Below are 8,861 nucleotides of genomic sequence, written 5' to 3' on the forward strand. Positions count from 1 at the left end.
CTCATCATGACGCCTCTGCTTTCTCTCCTGTTCTCTCTGCTGTGTTCTCTAGCGCCTCTGCTGCCTTCAGATGGGCTCTCACACTTGATGGTGCCTCTTCTTTCTTGATGGTTACAGGATTTTCTCTCAGTGCTTCTGAGATGGCTCATTTATAGGTCCATTGGAATTGCAAACCTGATGAATCCCCTGCTTTAGGATTTTATACACCCTATCTCCAAGATACCACTCAGTCATTTGGTGGGGGTTATCAAAGCACCACAAAAGGGTGTATAGCTATTTAAGATGGGTCTTAAATAGCTAACTTCATCTCACAGACGTTAGTCCTCAAAGTGAAATACTTTCTCTTTACACTTTAAAGAGACCATTGGCAACAGAGTTGTCCAATGCAGTAAGATATTTGATTGCTGCTTCCATGAGATCAATTCTTTATTGAATTGATTCTTTAGTGAGTCTTTATTGAATTCTGGCCTTTTCTAGAAGTCAAACCTTTATAGTTCACTTTTTTTCTTTGTAAACCACCACACCGGTATTTTAGTAAATGCACAGTTTTTAATAACTCTTCATTGCCATTTTATGCATCCCAAATTACTTTTTTGACTTTGGAGCTTAATATCATCCTGCTCAAAATTTTGAGGTTGAACTCCAAACTTATTCTTAATTTTATTGACATCATTCTCTCAATTAGGAGCCCTGTTGGAAATATTCAGTAAGTATCAGACTGCTAGTCACAGGTCAGTGGGATAAAACCACCAGGTAGTCCTCCAGGTAACAAGTGAGGACAACTGCTCTAGGAAGGATTTGCAGTCTTATCAACCCTACACAGGGTCACCAGGAGTCAGAATTGACTGGGGCAGTGGGTTGGGTTTGGGTTGATTTTGAAAATCAATTATTCTAGTAAAAAACAAAACAAAAACCACACACTGAAATTCTATCTATCCATTAGCCTCAAATCCCTTCAATCATGGTTCCCTTGAATCTCTCTTCTAAGTTCCCTTCCAACCATATCCTCACCCTAATTCTCACTGCCATTGTCTTAATTTATGTCCTCGTTATCTCTTACTTAAAGAATTGGAATAATCGATTACACTCCCTGACATCATTCACTTCCACTTATAATCTATCTTCTCTTCTTCCACAAGAATGATCTTAATAAAAGTTGAAATGCTATTCTGTCTCTTGCCTGGATATCTTCATCAACCCTAATTTATTTGCCAGAGTGATAAATGAGAAGTTCCTTAGCAGCTCACTCTAGATACCGCATAAACTGGGCACTCTGTACCCCTGTTAACCTTGAGCAAAACAAGCCTCCTGCCCCAGTATTTTGGCAGTTTATGCTTTAGTAAATTTAAACTATTTTCATACTTTTCTTATGATGTAGACTCACTCTGACAGGACAGTTTGATTTATCACTTTTGAATCTCATTTCTGTGTTGTTGATTTCCAAGTTTCTATCTCCAACCAGTGTGTATTTTCTGGATCCGAGACAAGGATACCTGATCCTTAAACATTAATTATTCTAAAATGTATCACAGCCATCTCAAACTCAACATTTCTAAAATTGGGTTCATAATCTTCTTTCACCATTAGAGCACATAATATTTTTAAGGATGTGCAGTAATCCACATATTAATATGACCACAATACAATATTTATATGTACGAAATAGTTCACAAAGAGTTTATTTGTTAGTAGACATGGTGATTCAAGAGGCCTAACTCACACTAGAATAAGTCAAAAGAACATGGACTGTGTCCTGTAATTATGTTTGTTGTTTGTCTTTTCATGACTCAGTTTAGAATTTTTCTGTGCAGGATCAATTCTCAAATAAGTTATTGTTTGTGTGTGTGGATAATAAAAGAAACAAACAAAAAACATGACCCACCGCACCCTTCCAAAAAAACTTCCTGGCATTGAGCCAATTCTTTCCTATGCAGATTTTTGAACTGCTCACCTTGCCTTTTAGCATCATCATGTGCAACTCTCTGTACCACAACAGTCCCCTCGTGGGTAACATACAGTCTACTTTAGACTTAGATCACATTCTCTCAGTAGTCATCAGATGAAAACTGATGAACTTATATTTCTTATTGGTAATTATTTGCAAGTCTCCTGAAATAAAAGATTCTCTCCTAATGAGAAAATTTGAAATATAGAAGCCTCTCTTAACTAAACATTGGGATCTTAATGGAGGGCTATGTTGAGATGCATGTTATCCCAGAAGCCAGATAATGGAATGCCAATGAGATCACTGATTAAAATATTTATGTTCTGCAAGGGGTACAGAGACTCTGATATCATTACCTGGAGAATAAATAGATACTAAGTGGACAAAATAAATAGCTAATATTGCATAGTTACTGATTTTAAAAGACAAGATTTCAAGTGCAGACATTTAGTTCCAAGGCTATGTTTTTTGGTATAATAGAGTTTTTTAAAAGTTGTGTGAGAGTGGAAGTAAAAGATAGTGGAATTTTCCATAAATTTTTATAAGTCTCTTATACTAACTAATGATTATTATCAGCTATAATTCAATGGGAGACCCAACCAGAAGATGAAGAGGCAGTCCCATTTCATAAGGATTTGCCAGAAGATGAAGAGGCAGTCCCATTTCATAAGGATTTGCCAGTCTTATATTGTAGGTCAGTAACTCACCGTCATTTATCCAATGACAATTAACTTAATAGTGTTTCCTCAAACATGTTATGGTTCTAAAAAATCATCATAAATGGTATTTATTAGGCATTAGCTAATATATTATGTATCTTTTTTGGCTACAACTCATTATGTTTCATTATTCAGAAATATGTTTTCCTAGGTTGTAAATTACTGATTTCAGTAAAGAACTCTGAAGGCTGTGCTGAGCTAGGTAGTTGCTTCTGCTTAACTCCTGTCATTGACATAGGTGCCTGGGTTCATGTCTAATCTAGTCAGTTGAGCCTCCTATGTTTGCCTGATATGCTTTTCAATACTTTTTATTAACCCTTGTGTAATTCCCAGTTGCCCTCATCAGCATTAGCCATAAATTTAAAGAATGTACTAATTTTACAAGCCTTCCCCCTCAAAAAACACACCCAAAACCACTGGAATTAAGTAAATTCTGACTCCTAAGAACACTATATAGGCTTTCAGAGACTGTAAGTCTTTAAGGATCTGATAGCTTCATCTCTAGCCTACAGAGTAGTTAGTGGGTTTGAACCATTGACCTTGTGGTTTGCAGTCCTTGTGATTTGTAGTTCTTATGGTTATACGTACATATGGTTAGCAGTCCCTGTGGTTTGCAGTCCAATGCTTACCCAAAGCACCATCAGGGCTCCTTAATTTTACAATAGTGTAGGAATATTCTTCTTTGGGGGTGCTATCAGAAGTTCCATTTCCTCTCTTTCTGAATATAGTTTCTTTTTACTCCTCTCTAAGTTAAGGATGATCATATGACTTACCTTTTTTCTGGCTGAATTTGAGCAGTGACTTGTGCCTCAAGGAGGAAATTTTAAAACCAATGATCCATGTAATGCCTTCCCATTCCCTGATAACATTACTGGGGAAGAGCAAGAATTGCTACAGCGAAGGTCCCTGAGAGACTCTGACGGGCACAGAGCCCGATCAACACAGATTAGGCATGAAGCACGAGAGGCAAATGCATTCTTGTGTTTTTGACAATTTAATATTGGGCAGGGGGTGATGGAAAGTTATTGGTTATTACAGAATAGTACAGTCTACTCAGACTGAATCCAATGTATTCATTACATCACTCATATATCCATTCAAAGATACTTGCAAAACTTACCATTGTGAGAAAATGTTTGACAGGCAAGTCATAAGAAAGAATTTTTAATGGTGGAATATTAGAGTTCTGGAGTCCTCAGGGACAAGCCTCCACATTACATTCTAACTCTTGTCAGCAAATAAGAGCCAATAAAGAGAAACAGGAAAATAGTTTATAAACTTGAATTTGGAAAACAGTCAAGGTGGTTTCCTTTCATTTCACTACACTCTGAACCAAATACTCACACATACACATTTAAAAAATCATCAAAAAATGAAATATGAAAACAGTTAACTATAAGAATTGTTGGTTGTTACAGCAATTTCCAGTTTAGTGGCATTCAGAAGATTTAAAACAGATTCTGAATCCTCTGCCTCTCTTCAAAATTCTGTCTTGAAGAAAAAGAGAAGAAAAAAAAAAGACATGATAAACTGTCCTTGAATTGCCCTGAAAGGGAAATAAAAGTTTATTATCTTTCTCTAAAGTTAGTTAGAGATGGATCTTCAGCCTGTCATAGGAAACAGGGAGGAAGGCTGAAGTTAATGAGCTGCTTGCATTGTGATGGGCTTCTTTGAACGAAGCTGTGCTTCCCCAAAGTGGAGACATCAGAAAAAAGAATCAGCAAGGCAGTAGGAGCATCATAATTAATAAGGGGCCCACAACAGAATGCTGTTTAATCTAACATGACTATTTCGAACTGTAGACAATAACAGCATGAGTCTTCATTTACAAAGGCAATCTATCACTTTTCCACCCCAGAAAATGAGAAAGTATCAATCTCTTCAGAAGCTCCAATTTAATACTGCTGCAGAACAAAATAAACTTCACAGAGACAAAAAATATATAGTTTCAAAGATGTGGAGAGAAAGATTTAATCTCTGAATATGGGATGCAGCAGGCAGTGGAAATTCCATTTAGCATCTGGACTAAATATTCTAATGCTAAAGTTCTACTCTCAGTAGTACCTTTAAGTGGCCTGGGTCTTATTAGGTAAAGTCCTGGGAGTTGTAAGCTCTCTCTACTGACCTGGTAATTGAGGTAAAGAATGGTTTAAACTATTTCTAAAGGAAATGTCTGATTAATTAAGAAACACAGTTTGCATTTCTCACATTTGCGTTCCGAGGATACTGGGAGGAAAAACTAAAACCTAGGCCACTACCATCTAGCCTATTTTAATTCATAGTGACCCTATAAAACAGAGTAAAAATAATCATGATGGCTTCTGAGGCTGTAAGTCTTTACTAGGAGAGCCTCCCCATTCTCTTACAGATCAGCTGGTGATTTTGAACACCAGTCCTACTGTCAGCAGCTCAACTTCTGCTAATTACACCACTATAGGACCCACAACACCAACAGGGTTCCCGTGGCAGGAAAGAGTGCTAGAATGTGGGAGCCCTTTTTTCATCCTGATTAAGGTGTTCAGGTTTACTGCTTTTCACAATGCCACTCATTTTCCCTGCATAGTTCTGTAAGCATCTGAATCCTCAGGATATACAAGTGGAAGTAAAGACGAACAACATCATGGTCTTTACTTCTTCCTCTCTTAAAAGATTGTTTCCTTTTGTTTGGGGTTATTTTTTTTTTCTTTAGTAAGGAAATGAACAAAGATATAAGAAAACAATAATGTGAAGCAATTCAATGTATTGATAAGAGTTATCTCTAGTTATCTAGCAGAGAACTCACACTGGAATATTAAAAACGTATTTTTTCCCCTCCAAAGCAGTGACGTCCATTATAGACTATGCGTTAAGGTGAATCACCTTTGTGAAAATATATGTAGAGCATACCATTTGCATTGGACCTATTTTCAAAGAGCATTTTGTTACAGACTTGAAATTAATGACAAAAGGAGATTTTAAATGCTGTAAAGTAAACTTCAATTACATGATTTAGAAAAGTGGGAGGTAAAAATAAGTGTAGTTTCAAATACCATTCTTTCATTAGACAGCATTTTATTTTTAATTTTCTTGCATTTTCAGCATTATTTTCAGAGGTCATTTTTTTCCAAGTTCCCTATTATATTACAAAATCTTTCTCAAGAACAAAATTATTTAAAAACACTCTATCTTGACCTTTAAATGAGTAAAAAATAAATCGTAATTTTCTGTGGAGAAGTGGAAATAAGAATTTCTGAAGATTTATTTATTTGATACAGTCAATTTTTCAAAAAATGTGCTAATTGCTTTTCATATATATTCCACTTTACATATACCTGATGTTGGTGTGTGTGAAGAATTTAATTATTTCTATATGCTTTTCACATTCCTTTTATATATAGATTTATCATATTTCTAGATGATAATTATCCCCATATTGCACCTGAAGAAAAAAAAAAAAGAAATCTAAGTATTGTTTTTTTTTTAAAGTTGGATAATAAGATATGACAAAATAATAATAATTTATAAATTATCAAGGGTTTATGAGGGAGGGAGGGGGGAAATTGAGGAGCTGATATCAAGGGCTCAAGTAGAAAGAAAATGTTTTGAGAATGATGAGGGCAGCAAATGTACAAATGTGCTTGACACAATGGATGGATGTATGGATTGTTATAAGAATTGTACAAGCCCCCAATAGAATGATTGAAAAAAACCTAAACACTGTGATTGGAATGTTAGAATCACAACATATATAATGACACTATAATGACATGTTTCTATATAGGGCTTTATTTTATTTATTTTAAAAAATCATTTTATTGGGGGCTCTTGCAGCTCGTATGAAGTTCTATACATCAATTTTATCAAGAATATTTGTACCATCATCATTTTCTAAACATTTACTTTCTATTTGAGTCCTTGGTATCAGCTCATCTTTTTTCCCCTCCTTCCTCATCCTCGTGACCCCTTGATAAATTATAAATTATTATTGTTCTTATTTCTTACACCAGCCACAGTCTACCTTCATGCACTGTTCTATTGTTTGTCCCCCTGGGAGTGGGGGTTATGTGTGCATCATTGCGATCATTCATCTCCTCCACCCCCAACATCCCCTCTACCCTCCTGGTATCACTACTCCTATTTCTGTTCCTAAGAGGTTTATCTGACCTAGATTCCATGTGTCTTGAGCTCTTATCTTTACCAGTGTACATGCTCCGATCTATCCAGAACTGAAAGGCAGGACTGGGCTCATGATAGCAGGGGGTGAGGAAGCCTCAAAGAGCCAGAGGAGCGGTGAGCAAACACCACCATAGCATCTAATTTTAATTATTGGATTGCTTTTAAAAAACGGAGTCATTTAAAGTTAAAGGAGAGAAAACATATGTAGAGTTTAAATACAAATAATTCAATCTTTAAAACTATGTGAAGTTCATATTCATGGTTGCCCTAAAATTGATTTCAATGGCCCTGAGATGCCTAAGAATTTAAAAATATACATGCTTAAAATGTAAGACCATCACTAATATTTGGTTGATAATCTAAGTAATTAAGCATCCTTACTGGCATAGTGGGCTAAATACACAGTGAACTGGGAACCAACAAGTTCGATGTTCAAACCATGAGCCATACACAGGGAAAACATAAAGCACAGGACAAGCTGTCTGCTTCCATAAAAATTTAGTCTCAGAAACCCACTGGGACAGTTTGACCATGTCCAGTGGGGTTTCTTCAAGTCAGAATCAACTCACTGCCATTGAGTTTGGCTTTTGGTGTGTATATGCAATTAGGTTCTAGTTTCCAATATTTTATATAGGCCTTGTCCGACAATCTGTTAGTTTCTTTAACTATGCCTATAATTTCTTATTATATCACTCTAAATAATGTGCATCTTCTATGTTCTTAATAATTACTGACAATTTCAATCAAACTTTCTGAATTTTTCAAGTAAAACTGTTGCTGCTCTTTGTGTTATTAAGTGCCATCTCGTTGGTTCTGACTCACAGCGACCTTATGTACAACACAGCGACACACTGCCTGGTTGAACCATCTCATAGTTGTTACTACGTTTGACCTCATCATTGCTGTCAATGTGTCGATCACTTTGTCAATGGTTTTCCTTGCTTTTATCTGCTCCTTTGCTTACCAGACATGATGTCCTTTTCCAAAGATTGGTCTCTCCTGATAATATATCCAAAGTTGTCAAGCATTTCATTTTCCTTGGATTCACGGTCAACGCTCATGGAAGCTGCAGTTAAGAGATACAAAGAGTACTGCATTGGGTATTGCACCAGACCTCTTGAGAGTATTGAACAGCAAGATTAAAGATTTGAGGACTAAAGCACAGCTAATTCTAGTATTTTTCATTTCTTCATACACATGTGAAAGTTGGACACGGAAAAAGGAAGACTGAAGAATAATATATGCTTTTATACTTACCTGTCAGGACAGCCAGGTTAGTACCTACCATGATCATGAAGGTAGTTTTCCCAGGGTGAAGTTTATCCATTGCACTCTGGATGTGCTCATCCTTGCAATATGCACATCCCCAAATGTGGAAAACTGGATGACATGATTTGTGGTAGTGGGGGACTGAATTCACACTCTCCCCTGTTTAAAAAATAAAAAAATAATATAGGCATTTGAATTATACTGCTTAAGGAGAATATTGGAAGTGACATAGACTGCTAAAAGGACAAAGAAATCTGTCTTGAAAGAAGTATAGACCAAGTGCTGCTTAGAGGTAAGGATGGCAAGACTTCATCTTCCATATTGTGGACCTCCTGTTGCTGGAGAAGGACATCATGCTTGGTGAAACAGAGGGGCAGCGCAAAGAGGAAGACCTTCAAGGAGATGGACTGAGACAGTGGCTGCAACAATGGGAACTGTTGAGGGTTTCATTGTGTTGTGCATAGCGTGGCTATGGGCCGGAACCTACTCAATGGAACCTAACAACAACACGTGAAATTCAGTCTCACCGTCTATGCTCATAAGGATCATTCTGGCTTTACATCATCCAAAATAGATTTGTTGGTTCTTATAGCAATCCATGATGCTTTCAATATTCTTCACCAGAATTCTAATTTAAGTGCCACAAAATCAGTTGCCAACTCATAGCCACTGCCTGTGCAATAGTACAAATAGTGCAAAACACTGCTCGCTCCTGAGGCATCCCCACAATCGTTGCTATGTTTGCACCCATTGGTGAGGCCCTGTGCCAGCTC

General features: G+C 36.7%; 1 pseudogene; it reads left to right on the top strand.

Annotated features, from left to right (window-relative positions):
* The first annotated feature begins 8,068 nt into the window (after positions 1–8,068).
* Positions 8,069–8,250, top strand: LOC115873787 (annotated as a pseudogene).
* Positions 8,251–8,861: the final 611 nt, after the last annotated feature.

This window comes from Echinops telfairi, unplaced genomic scaffold (assembly GCF_000313985.2).
Source record: "Echinops telfairi isolate 266 unplaced genomic scaffold, ASM31398v2 ScPeMD7_7469;HRSCAF=8507_1, whole genome shotgun sequence".
Lineage (NCBI taxonomy): Eukaryota > Metazoa > Chordata > Mammalia > Afrosoricida > Tenrecidae > Echinops > Echinops telfairi.